The following is a 24256-nucleotide window of genomic DNA, read 5'->3' as shown; positions in this document are numbered from 1 at the left end:
TACCTAGCATATTTATAAAAAATGCTGTAACAAGTGAACAAATTTTGACCTACATCAAAACTACAGAAACCCAGACACCCAAGTGCGTGGATTCCCCACCCCCACCCCCCGACATGACTATACTGGAGTCTAACAGACCAACTTTTCAGTTTTTACTTAGCTTCACATCTGCTAGTTCTGAAGCAACAACTTCATGGTTGATGTTTTCCCCTTCTCAAGGTACTATATCCTTATATTGGAAGGCCTATTTTGTTGTTGTGCGTGTGTCTTTTAGTATTATAGGCTGATTTCTGGATCATCATTTAGCTGACAGCAGTCACATACTAGTCTACCTCTCAAACAAGTTGGCAAAATTACACACAACATGGAAAGATCAAAAAAGACTGTCATACTTCCTTGACTATACCAGTCCTAACTTAGTTATTGCCCCAGCTGATGTAGGATGCCGGCTGACTTGCCACTGCAGAAGGGGGAAAGGCCAGACCATAAGAGGATTCATAGGAGGGGCTCAATGTGTGGCCATATCTACACAGGGGGCTCAACACTTTGCCCCATTCATTATCTTGCCCAGTGCCCTGTTCTCTTAGCCATCTTTTGATGCAACCATCTGCTCAATCCTTGGAAAGATCAGTTCCCATGCTAGCTTTTCCATCACTTCCTGCTATCTTTCTAGCTTTCCTATTTGTTGCTCTGAGTAGTTCCAGACCAACAGGAGCCTCCTCTCACCTGGGAGACAGCAGCCTGTCCCCATTTCCAGAAATAGTAAAGTAACAGGCAGAAAAACTCTACACTTGTTTCATATTAGCAACCAGAAGAATGAGAAGAGACAGGTGCTTGAAATGCAAGAAGGAAAACAGGCAAGTACGCTGCCTGTCTTGATGTGAGAAGGGTAGTGGTGCTTGAGTACAAGTTTACACTAGTCCTTGTCATCACACCATATGTAGTCCTAAAGAAGCATTTACATATTCCCAGTTCCTTCCATGCTTTGCACAACTGTCAGCATTATGGCACCATCAAGTGGTAAAATTATATACTGCAATTCTTTAACAAGGAGGAGTCATCAGTGCTTACTTTGGCTAAAAGGAATTTAAGCTGTAATACTCTGCACACTTACTGGAGAGTAATTCCTATTGAACAGTGTGACTTGCATGCAAAGGACTGCACTGTTACTATGCATGCTTACTTGGAAGGAAAATTCATTGTATTCAATGAGCCTTCCTATCTATTAAGTGTGCAAAGGACTGTGATCTTAGTGTCCCTGCTGCCACAGCATTAACTCACCTTTGCAGAACTACAGATACTACACACTAGACAGTATTTTATTGTCGGGGCCGAAGCCCCTACAACCCCCTAGGGGTTGGCTTGCCACAGACTCAGCAAATCTTCACAATGTATTGGCCCTCCACACAGTCAACTGCTTAATTCTGTGGGCCAGATGGATGATGAGCATTTTTATTCACATGCCAAGTCAAACTTGTGGAAAGATCAGCTATAAAATTAGTTACCACAGCATTTAATAGTGACTGTGTTTGTCCATAAATCACAACTTGTTCCATCTGCTAACCTAGTAGTGCTTCATTCCAGTTTTCTGTTTTTATCTTAATACATCTGGGTCAAAATTTAAGCACAGCTTTCTCTGGATAAATGTCTGCCTTTAGACAGACACTAGTACATTCCCATCTGCTGTAGGCAGAGTGAACTGCAAATCCCAGAATGCAACATAGTTAAGATTGACACTTGGCTCTGAAGCCATCTGATCAGGAGATGGTAGCTACTCCCCTCAACAGTGAATGTGAAAGAAAGAAAGAAAGCTCACAAAAACCAAGTAATGATTAGAAAATAGACCATTTTCAAGCACTACTTTAAAGATTCCCCTTCCCCACCCTCAATTAAAAATGCTGAAAGACTTAACACTCCCAAGATCAAATTAGTTACTATTTTAAATCTACTACCTGAAATAGAACTCCTGCACATTACAACATTGAGTGATTCTGCAAAGCTCCATTTATTTGGCTGAAATAAGTACATGAGTTAGCTGCATTTAGCAGGTCACAGATCTTGATTGTGTGCATGTACCTGATGCTATATTCTTCAAGAAGGACAAGCAATAGCCTTGCTTTAAGATGAGGGGAAAGATATTCAGTTACATGAAAATGAAATCTAATGCTATTGGAGGAGTAAAGATTTCTGTCAGGTGGTGGTGTGGTTGCTTGAGAGCAAACAGGCAAGACTCCGACTTGTCTTTTCCAAGCTTTATTCTTAGTGCAAACTATTTACAGTGAAGAGTGTCGCAAGTTCGTGTCTAGTTCAGTCGCTAGCAGAATCTGGGAGTGGCCGGTCCTTGTACCTCCCCCAGCATAACAGTCGCATGACCCCCATCCTTCTCCTCCCCTCTCTGCGCTGAAACCTACTGTGCAGAGTGGGCGCTGGCAAAGGGGTACTTCCCTCCGCTTTGCTCAGGCTCGGTGTTGAGGCTCTCCCTAGCATCTCCTGGTCCCTGCACCCCCTCCCCACTGGAGGCGGGGCTTTCCTCCTTGCCAGAGGAGGAACTGCTTAGCAAGATCTTTGGAGGTTCCCTATAACACAACTGCCCTTCCACCTCTCGCCTCTGAGCTGATGGCAGTTCCCTGACAATTTCCAATTCTATATCTCTCTGGTTTTGCTTCATCATCACAGGGCTAATCTATAAGGCAGCGGCAGGCCAAGGAGAGCAGAATTATAAAACCATAGAATTGTAGAGTTGGAAGGAATCATGAGGGTCTTCTAGTTCAATCCCCTGCAGTGCAGGAATATTTCATCCAACACAGGGCTCAAACCCATGACCCTGAGATTAAGAGTCTCCTGCTCTCCCAACTGAGCTACCCCAGTCTTAAGAAAGAGTGTCGTCCAGAGGGATGAAGGGAAGAAAAACTGATAAAAGGAATAGGAAGTGAAGAGAGACATAAGGGCGAATAATTGCATATTCATTAAAAGTTGCCAGCTAAGCTTCTGGTGGAGAAGACTTATAGTATGCATAAAACGCTAAGCAGATTTATTTCTTTAACACACATATTCTGGTAACATCTCTCTAAAAGAATAGTTAAATCCTGGAAGATTTTAGGTTTGGTGACATTAACTCATTATGTAAATCCTCACTGGCCAGCCTCTCTCCATTATGGAAGTGATTTCATACTTACTGTGGAATCAATATTTATTAAATATGCATACCACCCTTCAATACAAATTCTCAAGGCAACTTACATTCACAAAGCAGAACTGGCTACAAAGTCTCATCACAGATTAAAGATTAAAAGCCTGGTGACAAAAAGACAGTATACACATCAGGCAAGCTTCCTTAGGGAGAGAAATACTGTACTTAAAAAAAAATAATATTGTAATATTCTAATATTATTTATTTATATTAATGCTTCACTTCTTTTTTAATGAGTCCCCCAACCCATATTTTAAGCTGCTTTTATTTTATCTGTAAACAGCCTTGAATCCCTGTCAAGAAAAAAGGTGGGTCATAAATATAAAATAATGGAACCACAATCAATGGTCCTCTAGCCAGTCATCACCAGTTTCAACATGATGGTAGGAGCATTCAGGATTCAACCTGTTATTTGCAGGCTTGAAATGGACCAAAAAATAGTAAATGAAAAAATGCTGCATCATGTGATCCCTTTACTGGTCCCAACAAAAAAGAATCTTTCAGCTGTGTTCTGATATTGTCCAGAACACAGCAGCCTCAAGAGTCAATATCTAGATACCTAAAACTGTTACAAGGATCAGTTTATAATACGTACTCTCAAACATACAGCACTTTTAATAGATGTGCACCTCAAAAATATTCCCTATTCCAAACAGAATTGCTGTTCAAACACAGATAGGTTTATACAGTTAGAACATCAAGGCATGGAGAAAAGGTATGTCCCGTTACAGTTACTTGCATTAATTAAGAATTAAAAAATTGTCCAGTAGTACCTTGGAGACCAACTAAGTTTGTTCTGGGTATAAGATTTCATGTGCATGCACACTTCTTCAGATATTTTATTTCGACTTGAGTCAGACCAACATGGCTACCTACCTGAATCTTGCATTAATAAGTGAGCCACTGAAAACTCCAAAATAAAAGGCAAGTGCTCTTCTCACAAGGGAAGGAAACCATATTGAGCATAACAGGGGGCAAGGCTTACTTCTAACAGGATTTTGTCATTATGTTCTACCTGCTATTTCACGGCTACTACACCCTGCCTGTCCTCCCATAGACTGAGGTGCGGTTTCTTGCCAAAGGTCAACCAGTGAGTTTCATGGCCAAGTGGCAATTTCAATCCTGCTCTGAGTCTGAATCTCTTACACCCTACTGCTTTAGTTGGACACACTAAAGCAATAGTTGGATTCCAATAAGTCTACTCTAAGTAAGATTAACAAGGATACAATCCCATATTATTTTCTTAACCATGGCAAGTGTATTCAGAAGTAATTAGAAATTATGCCTACATAGGGTCAGGATGCTAACAATTCTTGGCACCAAAACAATTTGCTACAGTCTGAAGTAGGAAGAATGGGGCTGCATAAACACCCAAACACACTCCAAACTGAATAGATGGAACTCATCAAGTCATTTCAGTGGTTAGTCTTAGAATCATAGAATCACAGAGTTGGAAGAGACCATGTGAGTCATCTAGTCCAACTCCCTGCAATGAAGGAATCTTCTGCCCAACGTTGGCCTTGAACCCACAACCCTGAGATTAAGTCTCATGCTCTACCTACTAAGCTATTGGGAAAGTGCCTTAAGACCCTGAAAAGAATTCTGCTATAAAAAGCACACACTTAAGACTCATATTTCTAGAGATCCTTATGACATGCCCGCACCAGTACACATCCATAAGTAAGTTTACAACAAACCTATTCAAATTGCTCTAGCAGCTGGATTTTAATTCACAGATCACCCAAGAATACCAGAATGAAGGGGAAAGAAAATATTGTGATACTTTAAATGTTAACCAATTTATGGCATAAGCTTCACAAACTATAATCCAATTCACTGGATACGGAAGAAAAGTTACACTTAATGTGTCTATGGAAGTGTAAACTTTCATAAATTTGTTAGCCTTAAAGGTGCCACAAAACTCTGTTAGTCTCGTGCAGTGAAAACATGGCACCCTCTCTGGAGAATCAAGGGTATCACTCAATCCATCTGATATGAACTTCATACTCTTGCAGACACAAAGGTTCCAAAATCTTTCTACATTTCTAACGAAGTGTGCTCAACACTATAGAGCAACAAAAAACACAAAAGCTGTTTCCACAAATCATCTTGCACCCATTAGAAACAGCCGGTTGCCTGTTTCTCTCCTCTCCATTCCATATGCATTCCCAGCTAAGAAATCTACATGATCAGACACATCATTCATGCTTGAAGCATCCTGACCAGACACAAAACATAGCCATAACCCAAGACACTTTGTCACACATCAATATAACTTAATGAAGGTTTCTGTTGGCTCCCAATCTCTCTTCATGTTACAAGAGAAATTCAGCACACATGAAAACACCAACATCTGCTAGCTACAGCGCTTTTCACTAGCTTTTTCAAACTAACAGGAATAAATCATGTGCAATGTTTTCTCTTCTGCCCTAAAAGTAACAATTTGAAAAAGCAGGCAACACACGTCAGATATGGCCTGCTCTTTGTGGAAGTCATAACTGAAGAACATTTTACCGTCCTCTATCCATGCCAGATGTTCTATCTACACAAACCCTAGTTGAAAGAAGTGTTCAAGTTTGAGAAACCAGTGTCCACTGCAGCTGTGAGGGAATGAACCTGTCCGCCAAAAGGAAATAAATTAGAATGCATAGTACTGATGAAGAATTTGCCACGTGAGCAACTCATACCCCAAACTGGGAGATAAATAATGGTCAACAAATTTGGGGCAATGATAGTCAGCTAAAAAACTGTATTCACCAGGACATGCACTTTCCCTTAAAGGACAGGATCTTGCCCTCAACTTTATCCTTCATCTGTAAACATCAGCACAAGATTGGGACCCAACAGAAGCTCCTCTGTTGTCCTTCTCTAGCTCTGGAGCTAGTGGGGGCAGCAGAGGCATGTGGATTCACTCTGCGCTGTGTGGCTGGAGCTCCAGTTAGTGGTATACTTAGGGAATTTTAGATCCTCAACTTTACGTGGCCATGTTAATTACTTCCATTGTGAAGCACACAACTAACATTTTTCTTCTCTCCCTGCCCCACTGCCATTCTAGGCATTTTAACTTGTTAACAATGTTCAGACATCTTGGTAGGGACATGAGAAAAGAGTGGCTCTCCAGGTCTACTGAGGATTCTCAAGTCTAAGAGACTGTCCTGCTATCTGAGTGATGATTGAACAAGGGACCCTTCTGCAATCAAACCACAGTTTATAAAACAGAAATAACACTGTCATTTCCACAGGATTCATGCTTTTAAAAAAAGGACTTATCTGACCACTGGAGCAGCCACTATATTTCCTGGATAAAATACATAATCCATCCATGAGCTTGTAATCTCTGTTACAGAGTTTATATGAAGGCCCCCTAACGAGAAGAAAAAGCAAGAGGTACATTCTAGCTGGGTATGTAAGCTTGAGATTTTGAATGCTCTCCCATATCAAAAGTTCCCTGTAGACGAAACATAGGCTAAGACATTCTGTCTTCCCAAGGCGTTATCTTTCCATGTGCAAGATATGAGCAAAGCTGTACCTCTTTACCCAGGTTTTTGGTTAAGTGGATGCATTCCTTCCTTTTATACTGCTGAACGCTGCTGTTCTATGCTGCTGTCTTGTTATTCTGATAGCGGCTGTTTCTGTGGTTTTCTTTTATTATTATACTGCAATTGTACTTACTACCCTGGGACCATTTGGTGAAGGGTGGGGATCTAAGTATAAATAAGTAATTATAGTGGTACCTCGGGTTACATACACTTCAGGTTACATACGCCTCAGATTACAGACTCTGCTAACCCAGAAATAGTACTTCGGGTTAAGAACTTTGCTTCAGGATGAGAACAGAAATCGTGCTCCGGCGGTGAAGCAGCAGCAGCACCATTAGCTAAAGTGGTGCTTCAGGTTAAGAACAGTTTCAGGGTAAGAACAGACCTCCGGAACGTATTAAGTACTTAACCCGAGGTACCACTGTATAGAGCGACCATGGAAGCATTCTGATATGGATGCCCTGCACCTTGCAGCAACACGGTTCCAAAAAGAAAGTACCACAAGTTCTCTGTTCACTGTTGTCTCAAATCTTCAGACTTCAAAAAAACACAGTCTAGATGAAGACAGAATTAGATCCATGTACTTGCCTTTGAAGGGTCAAAATTACTCAGATAAGAATGATGAGAAACCCTAGAGGCTAACTACAGCAAACACTCTGGAAATCCCAAAAGACTAGCATGTCTTGCCAGATTTCCTCTTAGACTCCTATGAGACCTGTAATACACATGCTTAGTCATTGCAACAACTTAGAGTTTAAGTTTCATTTATGAAACATAACACATCACCAAAAGCAAGGCATACAGTGTCCACAAGTGATGGAACTCCCAGCACCACCCTTTGCATTTTGTCTGTTGTGACTCATTGTGCCCCCAGCTACTGAAGCAACAACAGCACACATAGAGGTCTGACAGGACCATGCAGCAAATGAGAGACTACGTTTACACATCCTGTGCTGCAGCTCCAGGTAAGCAGAGGCCAAGCACTGTTAACTCTTCTTGAAATGGCTTCAGAAACTACCTGATCTGTAAAGGTTCAACACCATCAGCTTGCAGGTGGTAACCAAAACCCAGTAAGTGACATTTAAAACAAACCAGCACAGAAAGTGTTGGATTGTTAGATTAGAACAGTGGTTTTCAACCAGTGTGCCATGGTACCTTGGGGTGCCTTGAATGATGGTCAAGGGTGCCGCGGACAACACTGGCCTCCTTCCCTCCCTCTCCTCTGATGCCCTCGCGTCTCTGCCTCCCAAAGGCTTGCACAGCTGTTTGTTGCAGCAGTGCTGGTTATAAGCTCCCCAGCTGGCCAAGGGGTGCTGGTTGTCAGGAGCTGAAGTGGCCTTGGAGTAAGGAAGCAAGCAGACTAGGGAGCCCAGCCAGCTAGTCCACCAGCCCTTGCTGTTGGGAATGAACAGACAAGTAGGAGGCTGGGCAGGGAGGCAGGCAGTGTGCTGACCTTTCTTGTGCTTGCTGTGTGCAAGGCCTGCCAGGGAGCCGAGTGCCTGGTGCTGAGCGCCTTTTTGCCATGCAGGACTGGCAGCGCTTGCTGCTGCCTCCCAAGGTAAGATGCTGGCCTCACATTCAACTTTGGCCCGACTCTGTTGGGCCACTAAGGCTGGGGGCATCCTCTTCCCAGGCCCCTGTGAGGCAGTGTGAGGAGGCACCTCTCTTTCGGGTGGGGGGGGGGCAGGCAGCTCAGAGACTAGGGACAGCAGCAGCAGCTGCCCGAAAGACTCCCAAGGAGAGGGGAGAAGAGAGGAGGCTGAGGGAACAGTCCACAAGGGAGGGTGTTCAAAAAGGGGTGAGGGGTTGCCAGCTCTGCAGGTAAGGGGTGATGAAACTGGGCTCCTAAGCCTCAGAGGTGCCACAGAAAGAATGCAGTTGGTCAAGAGCCATGGACTCAAAAATGTTGAAAACCTCTGGATTAGAGTATCAGAATGAAGGCTAACATCAAACAGTGCATGTCCCTCAACTGGAATGCAGTGTGGGAGTGAAAACTCGATGCAGTTTCAAAGATATAAGCTTCCATGTTAATTCCACTTTATGCAGTGTGTTCCTTCAAAAAGACTGCTGAAACAGACATTTCTTCAAATCAATTGACATTTCTGATTCAAGTTATAGATTTTTCTAACACGCAAAAGCTATTGGTTGGCTTATTAAATTTTACTCAAAGACCAAGCAAGTTTCAAAGATATATTCAAAGGTACACGTTGTAGTTGCTGAAGTTCAAAAAACCTCATCAGAAGAATTAAGAAGTCTTGCTGTTTTCAAAAGTGTTCTACCTTCGTGGAACTCCTGAACCTCAATCATAGAAATTCAGTGAACAGTAGAAGACTTAGAACGCGCACACACTTAACACCAGACTATGGCTGCATGTTGTGATCTTCTCATTAATCCTTGATAAGCTCCAACTGAAAGCACAGGTTTCCCCAAAACATTGGGGGTGGGGTGGGTGAAAATAGCTGATCTACAGTACAAGTAGTAAACACATGATCTGTGGTCTTTTCTTATTCAAAGTTTTATAACAAGTGGAACTGCTCTGCAAACTTGCCTCTTGAGAAAAGGTAAGAATTCTTTTTAAAGAGCATAATTTACTTATCTGGTTCAACCTCTGCCATACATTAAATGCTTGGTGCAGATAATACAAAGGAAGTTTCTGTGATCTGTTGTGTGAAGTGATTTCTTTCAGATTCAAAATGTATAACTACCCATGACTACCAGCGTTAGCAAATCTGTCCAATATCAAGTGAAAGAGAGACAGGGTACCATCCCTATACCACTCGATTAAAATCTATTCTTTGTATATCGTATTGTTGTTTTATTGCTATGGCCGATGGCTGATGCAAATAAAGATTCATTCACTCATTCTCTACCACTTTCAGATTAACATCTCTTGCAATTCTTAGTGAATTTAGGACCATATTCTGGATTTCATGTAATCCAAAAGTTCACCTCACTAGGTTCTTAATGAGATTTCTTCTTAGCTTGCCATAATATTTAAGTTTCTTCAATTAAACAAATCTGTCACTCCTGATCAAGTCTTTGTATGTTTTAGAATTCTGTATCCCTACCACGTTTTAGAGGGAAGGTCAACAAATCACTTCCCTTTGGAACTGTGTAGTATAAACAAGACAGGAGATGGAGCTGATACACGGCAGAACAATTCAACCAAGGCCAAACATTCAGTAAGTGGCACAGCTAAGGAAATAAAGGATTACACTTCAGTTTGAATGGAAAAGTGCCACCACAATCCATCTTACATCCCAGCATAGCCACAACTAACAATATACAATATTTTTTGGTATTTCAAGCACATTAACAAAACCTTGACAGAAGTTCTAAAATCCAATTCAATTCAGCAAAACCATCTATAGGACTGCCAAAGAGAGGAAGAGGAAGTCCTACTGCACAAGTGGACGCCTGTCCTGCTTGAGCAAAGGCGATGCTCGATACATGTTGTTGGCATACGTCTGTCTCAGGAGACAATGGTTACAACCATATGTGGAATTTATATACTGTCCTTCAAAAGCATTTTTCAGGGTGCTGTATACAAAGGTATCAATAATAGAAGACAATCTTACTCAGCTATGAGTGATCACCAAAGAAGAAAAAGAGTAAATAGACATGCCAATCTAAGAGAATGTCCATCTCCTGACAATTGTACTGTATTCACACAGATCTGGGTAAACAATGAAGCCTGAAATAAATATTTTAAGCTGTTTCATATGGCTGTACAGTTTAGCATAGTGGCACTTTTAGACATTCTCTACATGCAGTAAACTAAGAGGCTAATGCTCTTTACCACAGCCTCTATCCTGCTACAATCACACATATCTTGAGCATTCTGGCCAATGGTCATCTTGGAATAATGTAGTAACAATGGAAACTGAGGGATTTAATAGGAGAGACCTTCAAAAAAGAAGACAGAGCTAATCTCCTCACTGTGAACATTTGTTTGCAAGTTTGCAAGTCACTCCAACAGCCAGATGTGTTAAGCTGGTCAACAAGTATATCAGGTTTTAGCAACTCTACTATTATGACACATCAAATTAAGAGTCTCTGAGACAGAGGGCAAAACTGGCTCTGACAGTGATATTGTAGCTATTAAGCCAAGAAGCCATTTATACAGTATGTAAGAACTCAGAATAAAAGTAGCTAACATGCACAAAATAACCATTACTAATACATGTACCAAAAAAAACATCAAGCCAGTTTCCTCAGTCATGGTAACAGCAAGGCCAACATGTATACTTTGGCCCTTCTGTAATGGCCTATGTTGAGAAGCAAGTATCAGCTAGAGACAGGGGTGGTTAAATCTTAAGATGCTAAGATCTGTGGACTTATTTGTACGTTTGAGATAATCATCTGATCAACAACTGGAGCAACTAGTTCTGTAATTTATGCTGTGTACGTACAGGAAAGGAAACTTTTGATAGCTATAATACATTATCAGTCCTAAGTCCCAAGAAAGCACTGGATAATATATAAATATAGCACATTTTATTATGCTCAAAAACACCTGGGACACATCCCCAAATACTTTATTTCTAGCTGTCACAGGGTAATTGACATACATCTACCTTCCAGAACCTTAAACAAAGCCTTCAGGTCATATATCCAGTCTGTCAGCATATGGTGAATCAAAGCAGGACTACTGGACCTTGCAAAAAGAAAAAACTGGTCTGCCCTCATGCTTATGAATGAGTAATATGTAAACACCAAGTGCTCTCTAGAAGCACTAGATCCAGTTGAATTGTTTGAGGATGAATTTGACAAACACAGAAAGTTAAATGATTTGATAGATAGCCCAAGATAAGCTGGACACTAGATCTCTAGGTGTCAAATCATAATGCCTTTCAAAGACCCAAAGAAATCTATTAAGCAAAAACTCACATTCCCAAGTGCTGAATACACCATGGGTGATTATGAAATATCTAACCTAGTTTGTTGCCTACAAAAAGAAACAAGGATCAAATGTTCCAGAGGATACACACACAATACAGCAGGAGAATTATGGCTTAATATATTTATTATTATTCATTCTCCTTAGGGATAGCCAAGGACTTTAGGATATTCTCCTGCATGAACTACATCACTCAATGGCCTAACTTGCACTCATTTAATTAAAATTTCCTTGTACCTGTTAGATTAGAAGATGTTATAAATGCCACTGGAGATCACGAGTTGTGTGAACTGCCATGCAGAACCAATCTATTTTGCCTTTCTTACTTTAAAGTCAATACTGTATAACAATTACAGTGGGGGACAGAAATACTACCACTTTACCCCCAAAAAAATATTTACTAACCTTTACTAACATACTACCATTCTGAGACAGACCTATGAGTGAGGAAGTCCCTGCTTGGAATCTCACCTCTGCCAATGAAGCTTTAGGCAAGCTATGAATTCTCAGCCTCAAGCAATAAAGGGATAACATCTACCTATTGCAAGGATATCAGTATGTGAAATGCTCTGAACGCTCAAGAGCCTCGTACAAATGCTTATCAACTACACACACAGCTACACTGTAACAAATGCATACTACTGCAACATAGAAATATTTGGAAAATCATTCAGCAATGGGAGAAAGTAATCTTTGTATTACATCAATAAGGGATGCATCAAGGAAGAAAATTATTTGCCACAACAGCTAAATAGAACCTCAACATAGAAGCAATATACATTCCAACAACAGATGTTGAGATAAATAAGACATTGTCATCACTTTTGTACAATGTTTGCAAGTTTCCACAGGCCTCTGGCTAGTCTCTATAGAAAATACTGGACTAATGAAGTTTGGTCTAATCCAGTAAAACCACAATGAACTAAGGCCTAAAACTGATGAAAATGTTAGTGAAAAGATATTTGTAGACATGAGCAGTGAACAAGATTTTTAAAATAAAAATAAAAAAGAAACAAGCAAACATTAAAAGTTTAACCACTCCTACTTAGTTGAATCACAGAATTGTAGAGTTGGAAGGGGGTCATAAGGGTCTAGTCCAACCCACTGCAATGCAGGAATATTTTGCCCAACATGGGGCTTGAACCCATGGAACTGAGATTAAGAGTCTCATGCTCTACCAACCTTTCAATAAGCTTTGAAAAATCAAAGTGGGTTTTTGAATCCCTAGTTTTGCAGCCCTCTACACAGAAAGAATATAGAAAGCAATATCAACTCCCATTCCCAAATTTGGTTCTGTGGTCAGGATTTTGGTATGCAAACAAACTATTTGTTGATGGCTTGGGACAAGTTGCCTCTTCAGCCTCAGATTACACTCTTAAGTAGCAACAACAGATGCAGAATTGTACCATATGTGGTTGCGGGTTTCTGTTACAGTATTGAAATGAAAGAATAACTGGTGCACAGTAATAGTTCTAATGCAGCAAATGAAGCCACCATTTGCATTTGGACAAGAAAAAAGAAGGGGCATGACCACTCCACTAAGGAATTACATTCACTCCACATAAAAAACCAGCCATAACCCCATACAAACCAAGGTTAGAGCCTGAAGCCTTTCTTAAACAACTGTTGTTCTGAGATCAGAGGGTACCTTTTAGGAAAAAGAAAATTTCAGGGAATCGCTACCATTTGAAGAGATGCAGGATTAAACAAAGAAAGTTCAATACTAACCTGGAATCACAGCCAATCCATACTTGGCCTGGTCTACTATCCAAGTCACTGTTCTGGCACCTTTGCCTCACCCTAGTCAGCCAAGGGTAACACCTTCTGGTTTCACAGTCACTCTAATCCACTTATGTCAGACTATTTTAGGGTCTGCAACAAAACCACACAGGTTAGTACTGGGCTTCAAACAGGCAGAGTTCAAGGTACTGACAGGTATTTTTTGAAAAGACATTCAGGCTGGTATAGCTTTGGACTTTGCTAATCTAGCTCCCCTTGGCTAGGATATTTGTCTTAAATGCAGGACAACTTAGAATACAAGCAAGGAGGTGCACAGTTCACTGATAGGAAGAACATTTTGACATCCTAATCATACCAAAGTGAACTGGCCAAGTAGAACTAAGAAATGCTGTAAACTCAGCACATTACTTTGGCATTTTGTGCATCTAGCAAGCTTTCCATATAATGAAGGAGACAGCAGAAACAAGCTTTCACAGGATGTTTACTTCTACTGTGGTAAAGTAACAGTTTTAAATAATTTTAAGATGACCAGCTTTTGCGCTACATTGTGTACTATTTCCCCAAAGGCTTGATTTCTTTTCTTTTTTTTCAGATTAAATGGTCAGCTTGTGCATCCTTAGGAAGCAAGTTTTCAGGGACAAATATGGCCATATCAACTATAACTAAAAATAATAATCAATTTGTGAAACTGATCATGGATTCTTATTTTGCCAGAACCATGCCATAAGGTGCCCAACTTTCCTTGCCAACAATATCTATTCCTATTGAAAAATGAGTAAACTGCACCTATGAAACTATAATGGGACCATAGTGTCATGGATTAACTCATCTGAATCATAGGAAAATACATTTTAAAAGGATTTAGAACTATACTGATACTCCTCAGAGGCTAGGAGCAACATAAGCTAATGCCTGGGTAAGAGTTAAATCTGTTCTTGCATTTTTAGGCTCTCTGGTATAAGAACTACCATAGTCTATATACAGTTAAAATAAAGGGCTTACTTAATGCAAATGAAATGTGCTATTCAATTTGAGTCATTTGTCCTGACTCAGATAATAGTTTTTCTCATCTGTGTGAACACATCTTGCTTATATCCCAATAATTTTTCTATCCAGGAAAATAGGAATGGAGACTGAGGTAGCACATATAAATTGTACTCCAAAGAAAATGGTACTCCAAAGATGCTTGGAACTACCAGGTAAAGGGACAAAGAAGAACCCCAATCTTTACCAGACTTCTTATAAGAATAAACTAATATACCACATGAGCTAGCCCAGGCAAAAGAGAGATTTTTGAGTACTGCCCTACACTGGGAAATGGAAGGGCGATTTTATCATAAGTTTACAGGAACAGATGGAATGGGTGCCAAAAGCTCCCAATGTACCAGGACAAAAGGTGTAAGTAGCCCTACACCTTTGAGGAGAGAAGAAACAAGAGAAATTACCTGCCAAATTAGGCCAGATCTACACTATTGTACATTAAAAACACATAACACACACACACACACACCGAGTCCTGGGAACTAAGGTTTCCTTAATGCTTCTGGGAATTGTATTTCTGTGAGGGAGAAACTACCGTTCCCAGAGTTCTTTGGGAAAAGTCATGTGCTTTCAATCAATGGTGTGGATCTATCCTTAGGTTATGAAATTAGACCCAAAGGAAACCAAGGAGGCTGCAGGTCAAGGCTGCAACTATGAGCATCCTCTGCAATGTTTCCTAATGAATTCAACGGGATGTTGACCAGACTTGTTTTCTTGCATAAACGACGAGGCTCCCTGTCTCAAACCGGAAAATACCGGCTTTCCTCACGAGATGTGACTATAGATGGAATGTCTACTGAGGAGCGGAGGGGATGAAGCCCTACATGAGGCGAGTAGGAAGGGCGTGAAGGGTGATAAGGCCCACAGAGCTGCTTCGGCGGGGGTTGGGGGGGGTGTTGAGAATTGAGAAGTGCCTCCTAGTAGGAAGAGGGACGTACTCCTTCCCCACTTGGAACCGAGGCCCCAGTTGACGGAAAGGCCCAGGCAGAAGCGCCCCCCCCACCCTCCCTCCTGACTTCAACCACCGCCGCCCTTTCCCCACGGGGAAAAGCCAGGCCCCATTGTCCCGCCTCAGCGCACACCGCTCTTCCCGTGCCGCCAGAGCGTCTCCCGCCTCGGGCCTTTCCCCAACGGGCCCCCTCCTCCGCAGCTGCCGCTCTCCCGTTCCCCGCCCCAGAACACGGGTACCTGCTCCGGGACAGAAATGGAGGGGGTGTCAATGCCGTACCCCGTTGCCTCCCGCCGCCGCCATCTTAACAGCAGCCCCTGAGCCTCAGCCCTAGCCAGGTCGCGCGAGAACTCGCCACCGGGTAGGGAGGGAGGAAGAGACGCGATATCTGAGGAAACACAAGAGCCCACGAGAATTGCGGGAGGAGGAGGGCGAAGCGAGTTATGGCGGAAAGTACAGTCTCGCGATAAAATGACTGAGAAGGCAGCTTCCTGCGAGACGTGAAAAGAGGAAGTTGAAATCACGCGAGATTTCGGTGACGTTCCCCCTCTGGTGGAGGATGTTACTACTAGGGATGAGGCGGCGGGAAACAGGGCAGAGTTGTTTTCCTATTCTTGCCGCAGGTCTGTGACCTCGGAAAGGAGCTAGTTAACGAGCGTTTATCGCGATACTTGCCGTGAGAACTGAGGCAAAATATTCCACGCGAGAACAACCCAAAGAGCCGCGAGAGTTCGAGCAATTCTGGCGGACTAGGTCTCCTCCTACTTTTGCTTATTGGAAACCTCACGAGATTTGGAGAATAAAATCACGCGGGTAGCCGTCCTTTGCTTCTAGTGACGAAACTCCTGAGATACATACATGTCTTCGGTTATGGTTGAGATGTGGAGCCATAAAGGGATATGGAGTTGGGCGAGGGGACCGGGATCTCGAGGAAGCTCCCGCGAGAGCTCGCAGACCTGGTCACGAGATCTGCCTCCCTGAGCTTCAGCGTATGGGGACGGCTGAGGAGAAATAGCACGGGAATGACGTCACGCGGAAGTCCGCAGTGGCTCCTCCCGCGAGGAAGGGGGCCGAGTGGCGCGCGCAGCTCCAGCCACGAAATCTCGCGGGAACAGGGAGCTAAAAGAACGTGACGGATTGTTCAGCAATTTTGCGCACGAGGGAAGGAACGACGGGTTTTCTTCCGCTCTCGTAATCACGCGGGAAGTGGGCTGAACTCTCGCGAGAAGCTGCAACGCTGTTGGCTTCTGCTTATGGAAGCTGCCGCGAAAGGAAATTTTTGCGGGTGTTTTTGGTGTGTGTGTGGGGGGGTGGCTCGCCCTTTAAGTTCTGTTTTCATGCTATATTTATTTTTATCTGTTTCTTAAAACTTACCCAGCGCTTGATTGTGAGAAAGAACCCTCAAAGCGGCTTAAAAAAGATAAAACAGACTAAGACTTCGACAACAGAAAATAATATTCAGAGTCCACTGGACTCCAGCAAAACTAGACCAGAAGAAAAGAACAAGTGCAGACAACTGCTGGGAGTAAAAATGCGAACTTAGTACATGTGATGATTAACTTCCCAATGATAAGATCATTTTGGTTCGAGGTGAGGATAGTTATAGCAAGAGTAATAAAAAGGAAATGTTATTTAGGGGAATTGAATTTAATTCTAAATTATATCCCGGAAACGTGGGAGATTACTAGGGGTAAAAATAAATAAATGGATGTACCGTGCCAAATTGGAAGCAAAAAAAAAACTTGTTTTGATGAATTGGAAGATTCCACTGAGCACAATAATAATGATAATATGGACAGACTAGCTACATTCGAACGAATTGCATGTGGACGCAAATTAAGAATGGATAAATATGAAGAAATCTGGACGGAATATTTAAGTGATAAGGTGGGAAGTGGGGGGGGAGGTGGGGAAATATTGTTGAAAAGTTGTAGTCATAGGTACATCAGTATTCAAAGTTGAATTGTCAAATTGTGTTAGTAGTGTTATTATGGTTTTTGTTGTATGTCTTTTGCGGTTGTTTGTATTGAAAAAATGGTTAAATAATTTTTTTAAAAAAAGAAAGAACCCTCAAAGCGGCTTAAAAAAGATAAAACAGTAAAATCGAAAAACCCAACCCAAGGTACAAAAGTTAAAATGCCAAAACAGTTTAAAATTACCTCAGCTTTCTAAGCCTTTGGGTGGCCTTGTCTAAGCAGGAATGTGTTTTTAGCAGGCACCGAGAAGAGGACAGTGAAGGTGCCTGCTTGATCTCCATAGGCAGGGAGTTCCGAAGTGTAGGTGGTGCCATACTCAAGGGCTGTGTTCTTACAAATGCAGAATGGGTTGTGTGGCATCTGTAATCCAGCTGTGCAGAGCTCCTCTGAGGCCCAGGGCGGGAGTCTTCTTAGAAAAAAAGTTAAAAACTCACACCAGTTTAGCCCTCCCAAGGCCTGGAGCGAGTGTACCTGGCTATTCCGCCAGTCAAAGTGGGCATGTGGCGTAAGATGAGTCCCAAGTTGTTAAGGGCTTTGGCGCTGTGGTCTAAACCATGGGTAGGCAAACTAAGGCCTGGGGGCCAGATCCGGCCCAATCACCTTCTCAATCTGGCCTGCAGACGGTCCCAGAATCAGTGTGTTTTTACATGAGTAGAATGTGTCATTTTATTTAAAATGCATCTCTGGGTTATTTGTGGGGCATAGGAATTTGTTAAAATTTTTTTTTCAAAATATAGTCCACCGCTCCCCCCCCCCAAGGTCTGAGGGACAGTGGATCGGCTCCCTGCTGAAAAAGTTTGCTGACTCCTGGTCTAAACCACTGAGACTAGGGCTTGCCAATTGGAAGGTTGGCAGTTCAAATGCCCGCTACGGGGTGAGCTCCCGTTGCTCGGTCCCTGCTCCTGCCCACCTAGTAGTTTGAAAGCATGTCAAAGTGCAAGTAGATAAATAGGTACTGCTCCGGTGGGAAGGTAAACTGTGTTTCTGTGCGCTGCTCTGGTTTCACCAGAAGCGGCTTTGTCATGCCGGCCACATGACCCGGAAGCTGTACTAACGAACTACTGGCTTGCATGATTGTTACATCTCCCACTCAGCCATCTAGTCACTACATAGATAAGACTGTCTCCACACACAGAGTCAGGCAGTCAGGAGAGGAAGAAGAGAGTTTCCGGTCCCTCCTTTCTCAAAACATCAGATCAGGAGATTCTTGCAATGGGAGGGATGAAAATATCAACACTTTTTCCAAACTGGAGGGTTCCATCGCAAAACCATTTCTTTTCGCTCTACGTGGGACTGCCCTTGAGACTGACCCAGAAACTCCAGCGGGTGCAGAATGCAGCGGCGAGACTCCTTATGGGGTCTTCGCTGCGAGATCACATTCATCCGGTACTATACCAGCTGCACTGGCTCCCGGTGGAGTACAGGATCAGGTTTAAGGTGCTGGTTTTAACCTTTAAAGCCCTATACGGCCTAGGACCCTCGTACCTACGGGACCACCTCTCCTGGTATGCCCCACAGAGGAACCTACGGTCTGCAAATAAAAACATCCTGAAGGTCCCAGGCCACAGAGAGGTTAGGCTGGCCTCAACTAGAGCCAGGGCTTTCTCGGCTGCGGCTCCAGTCTGGTGGAACGCTCTGTCAGAAGAGACTAGGGCCCTGCAGGACCTGACATCTTTCCGCAGGGCCTGCAAGACAGAGTTGTTCCACCAGGCCTTTGGTCAGGGCGCAGCCTGACTCCCTCCTCTGGCAACCTGCACAGAATTTTGCTTAACGGTTGCCATCAATTTGATTTTAATTAATTTTTATAATGGAATGTTTTTAGAATGTTGGATTATTTGATTGTTGTTAGCCGCCCTGAGCCCGGCTTCGGCTGGGGAGGGCGGGATATAAATAAATTATTATTATTATTATTATTATTACACCGGCTCCCTCGGCCTCTAGAGCAAGATGAGCACCGCAACCCCAGAGTCGGCCACGACTGGACCTAATAGTCAGGGGTCCCTTTATCTTTATGCTAACAATAACGCTTCGAACTTGGCCCGGCAGCAAATCAGCAACCAGAGCAGATCTCTGAGCACAGATATTACCTTCTGACAAGGCCTCACTCCTCCTTTTGTGTTTTAATAGATCTTTTATATTTATATACAGTTTTAGTTCTAATAATGTTTAATTGTTTTTGATTATCACCCCCTCCTATGCTTTTAGTTGTTCCTCTTTTATTTGTAGTGCTTATTAGGGAAAATAAGCACTACTTATTAGGGAGCTGGACCATAAAGAAGGCTGATCGCCAAAGAATTGATGCTTTTGAATTACGGTGTTGGAGGAGACTCTTGAGAGTCCCATGGACTGCAAGAAGATCAAACCTCTCCATTCTGAAGGAAATCAGCCCTGAGTGCTCACTGGAAGGACAGATCCTGAAGCTGAGGCTCCAATACTTTGGCCACCTCATGAGAAGAGAAGACTCCCTGGAAAAGACCCTGATGTTGGGAAAGATGGAGGGCACAAGGAGAAGGGGACGACAGAGGACGAGATGGTTGGACAGTGTTCTCAAAGCTACAAACATGAGTCTGACCAAACTGCGGGAGGCAGTGGAAGACAGGAGTGCCTGGCATGCTCTGGTCCAGGGGGTCACAAAGAGTCGGACACGACTAAACGACTAAACAACAACAATTAGGGGAAAAGGCAGGGTATAAATAAATATCTAATTATCATTATTCTTTGGATACACTTCATACTGATGCTTAATGATGTGATCCAGAAATGTATCTGCCACGAATGTGTGCGTTTCCCTTGGCTTCTTTGTTTTCAGTGTGAGCTTCAGTATTTTTATATCCTGAAATGTGGGATATAGGGCAGGATTCACCTGATGAGGCCTGTCAGCAGAAGCCCTATTCAATTATTTCCACTTACTCAGAAGAGGTGTCCCCTCCCCCCTTGCATTCCCACATCCTCCATTCTGTCTGGCAAGCTGAAATGCAAGTTCATGTGGGTGATCAACTTAGCGCAATGTTTAATTCCTTTCATTTATTATTATAATAGTAAGTCCCACTTCCTTGCAATTAATTGCACATGAGGTTGCAGCCTCATGTGCAACATAATAGAAGCACCTAAAATGTTCTAAGAACTCTGCAGAGATTAAAAGATAAGACAGGTTGTACCTGCAGACTCACAACCTATTTTAGACAAAAGAAAAAAAGCTACATCTGCTGAAATTCCTTATAAAGAACTGTGAAAATGCAAGATCCCAGCCCCTCTTTTGCATCTGACCAGCCTTTGGATGGAAGAGGCCATGCTGATTTTCCCCTTGTCAAATAGATGGTTAGTGTGATGGAGGGAAGAGAGAAGAGCACACATGAATTTAGAACGATGATCCAATAGGTTATTAAATTTACTCATCTCATGGGGGGTGGCAGCTGTTTCCTGGTTTTTGGTTGTTGTTTTTAAGGCTGCAGACAGACATGAACTGTAGGTAATTTGAGAGACGCTTTCCCCCCCATGGTCAACATACACCTCCTTTCCTATAAAACAGGTTTTATAGGTTTTTCAAACAGTAGGGAAACTTGCTTAGCCAGATTACACATCATGTGCGGTCTAAATTACATATAGACAAAGGCCAAAAAAAGACACGTTCTCAGCAAACTTGTGTAACTTTACCCATGAATGAATCGGACAATAACAATTCTGTGTAGAAATTTTATGGATTGTGTAGCATGCTCTGTAACCGGATTATTTTAGACACCCTCGAATAAACCTGAAAAAAACAAACAAAATGGTATCTGAAGTACTGTCTGGGGGGGAAATCCAAAATCCATTTTCTCTTTGTTGGGTTTCTTTTGTTTGTATATGGCCTAGGACCCTCGTACCTACGGGACCACCTCTCCTGGTATGTCCCACAGAGGACCTTACGGTCTTCAAACAAAAACATCTTGGAGGTCCCGGGCCACAGGGAGGTTAGGCTGGCCTCAACCAGAGCCAGGGCCTTTTCAGTACTGGCTCCGATCTGGTGGAACACTCTGTCACAAGAGACTAGGGCCCTGCGTGACTTGACATCTTTCCGCAGGGCCTGCAAGACAGAGCTGTTCCCCAGGCCTTTGGCCAAGGCACAGTCTCACACTCTCTCTCCTTCTGTAATCTTCATAGAACTCTAGCCCAAGGGTTGCTATTAATTTGATTCTGAATTGATTTTAGAATGAATTGATTTTAGAACGTATTTTAATTAATTGATTGTGATTTTATACAAACTGTGTTACTTTTATTGTTGGTAGCTGCTCTGAGCCCAGCTCCAGCTGGGGAGGACGGGATATAAATAAAATTTTATTATTATGTACCAATATTTTAAAAATGAAACAAAAATAGCAGGATATATATATCCAGATATACATCATACATGGGGGCTGGATGGGAGAAACAGTGTGTTAAAGTGAGTCCAGAGGAGAAGCAATGCAAAATATAGGTGTGTCTTGCATTCGTATACAGAGGAGTCTGATTATACATACTGGCTGAGATCTAAAAACCCACACAATTAGTTCAACCCACCCCGGAGGGTTTGATTTGTTGAAAACAGCCTCCCCACTTCACTTGGCAAATATGCTTGGAAATTGGGCATTTCTAAAACAGATTGTGAAATAACATGATGGGAGGGTGTGCTGTTTGAAGGCGGGGGAGAGTTATAATGTGTAATGCTTTATCATGTTTTCATATATGTTGGAAGCCACCAAAATGTCTGGGGCAAACCAGTCAGATGGGCGGGGTACAAATAATATGATGATGGTGATTATCATGTTAAAATCCCACTGGCCGTGCCCAAGACTTTAGACATGCCTAAATTACGTAGCTCCTTAATTCAGAGCTGCCTGTTACTTTAACATCGACTAAATACACCAGTTATAGAAACGAGAATAACTTTTGTGAGAATAATCTTTGCAGAAAAACCAATAAACAAGCTGTTCCCCTTCTGTGGAATTATTTTAAGTATACAGTATACTTGTGAAATTCCTTTTTAATTCAGAAGAGTAAAAAAAAGTGACTATTTGTGGAGCTTCAGGAGCCAGAGGCAATATATGCAACCATATGAGACTTCTAGGCAGTGGTGGAATCATGGAGCACAATCTGTCAGGAAGTTCTCTTGCACAAGACCCATGAAAAAGAATGCAAACTGTGTCAGAGTATATTTATTGCAATCTGCCTTGCATAGGAGTAGTTCAATTTCTGTCTGAGGTTAGGGGCGCCATTTTTTAAAAAGATACCAAAGGTTATTTCTATTACCAGGACAGAATGGAAGCCTTCCATCTAATTAAACAGAATAGGAAAATATTCTAGTTTCCCTAGTTCCTTTAATCAAGCCTGATTCTGTGCAGTTTTGTTCTTTTAACTTGCCTTGATCCTTTGGGGTATGGCAGGCTATAAATATTGCGCTTATGCATGCTTAAAGTTGCAATTCTATACAAACCTACACAGGAGAAAGTCCCACTGAACTCAAGGAGACTTACGTATTTTTCGCCCTATAGGACGCACTTTTTCCCCTCCAAAAATGAAGGGGAAATGTGTGTGCGTCCTATGGGGCGAATGCAGGCTTTCACTGAAGCTTGGAGAGCGAGAGGGGTCGGTGCGCACCGACCCCTCTCGCTCTCCAGGCTTCAGGAAGCTATCCCCAAGCCTTGGGAGCCAGCGGGAGTTCCTGCCGGTCTCCCAAGGCTTGCGGAGGTCTGCCTGCATCCCGAAGCACGGGGCACGCTGAGAAGTGAGCTCTGGGCTTCGGGCAGCTCTCCGCAAACCTGGGGAGACTGGCGCGACTTCCCGCCGGGCTCCCTAGGCTTGCGGATAGCAGCCTGTTCTGGGGTCGGGGGAAGCTCAGGCTTCCCTGGGGGGGGGATTTTTCCCCCTTTATCCCCCCCCCAAAAAAAAAACTAGGCGCGCCCTATGGGCCGGTGTGCCCTATGGGGCGAAAAATACGGTAACTTCTGAGCAGATGTACATAGGCATTCACTGTCAGGATTGTGGTGCTGTCAGGGTGAGACTTTGGGGCAGAAGTCCAGGGCTCTGCTCAACAGTATGAGAGGAAGAACTCCTGCCCACAGAAGAACTGGCTTACCACATTTTGAAGTAATACACACATTGCCATCTAAAGCACCTTTTGAGTCCAGAGTGGAAAAGCACCCAGCTGCACCACTGACCTCTCAGCAAATAAAAAACACCAGCTATGTAGCCAAGCTACAAACCCTGGTAAAGCAACCCTCCCAGTGTTAAAGAAAAGGGATTTGTGCCTTCAACACACATTGCATGGGTTGCCATATTTCAAACAGTGAAAATCCGGACAGAAAAGTTGTTAATCTTTTTTAGTTTTGCCCAAAATTGAGCTTTTGGGGGGCAAAAATGCAAAATAAAAATATGGCGTTTTTGAGCTATTTTTATGGGAAATTGCCAAAAACGGCACTGCTGACAATGGATTGCCATACGTCCAGATTTTCCTGGACATTTCTACAATTTCCACCCAGATACTGCTGCCAAATGCAGTATTCCGTACCCTAACTTCATCCCATGCATGTTTGTTCAGAAGGAAAACCTGATGGTGTTCACTGGGAGTGCACAATTTGCTACATTAATTTAAAGCTTTTTCTTATCCTGATGTTCAGCAGAGAAGTCTCCAGAAGCAACTCTACAGGCATCAGTGATATGACAGCCTCTGCCCTCTGGTGTACAACCTAAAAGACAGGCACAAAAGGAAAGAGATACTGGAAGGGAGGAGGGGAAGAGCAAGCTCAAGAGACAAGAGTGATCCGTTCATATGTAGAAGCCGTGAAGAGGCCCCAGATATAGTTGCTTCTGAATAACCCCTTGGAGATAAAGCAGAAGGCAAAGAATCTTCCTTCTCCAAGCTCTCTCAATTGTACTTTTGGTGTGATGCAGTGGGGTGGGGGTGGG

At 42.9% G+C, this 24256-nt stretch overlaps 1 protein-coding gene across 6 annotated transcripts in view; it reads right to left on the bottom strand.

Annotated features, from left to right (window-relative positions):
• Positions 1 to 15744, bottom strand: part of HUWE1 (HECT, UBA and WWE domain containing E3 ubiquitin protein ligase 1) — a 98727-nt gene extending 82983 nt beyond the window's left edge. For all 6 annotated transcript variants that reach the window (XM_077921145.1, XM_077921147.1, XM_077921148.1 and 3 more), the window contains exons 1-2: positions 15599 to 15744; positions 13358 to 13501 (exon numbers count right to left, since the gene is read on the bottom strand). The gene's annotated coding sequence lies outside the window, so the exon portion shown is untranslated. The remainder of the gene's footprint in view (positions 1 to 13357; positions 13502 to 15598) is intronic.
• Between the last annotated feature and the right edge of the window lie 8512 nt (positions 15745 to 24256).

The sequence above is a fragment of the Podarcis muralis genome, chromosome 17 (assembly GCF_964188315.1).
Source record: "Podarcis muralis chromosome 17, rPodMur119.hap1.1, whole genome shotgun sequence".
NCBI lineage: Eukaryota > Metazoa > Chordata > Lepidosauria > Squamata > Lacertidae > Podarcis > Podarcis muralis.
This window is presented reverse-complemented; position numbering and strand designations above follow the sequence as displayed.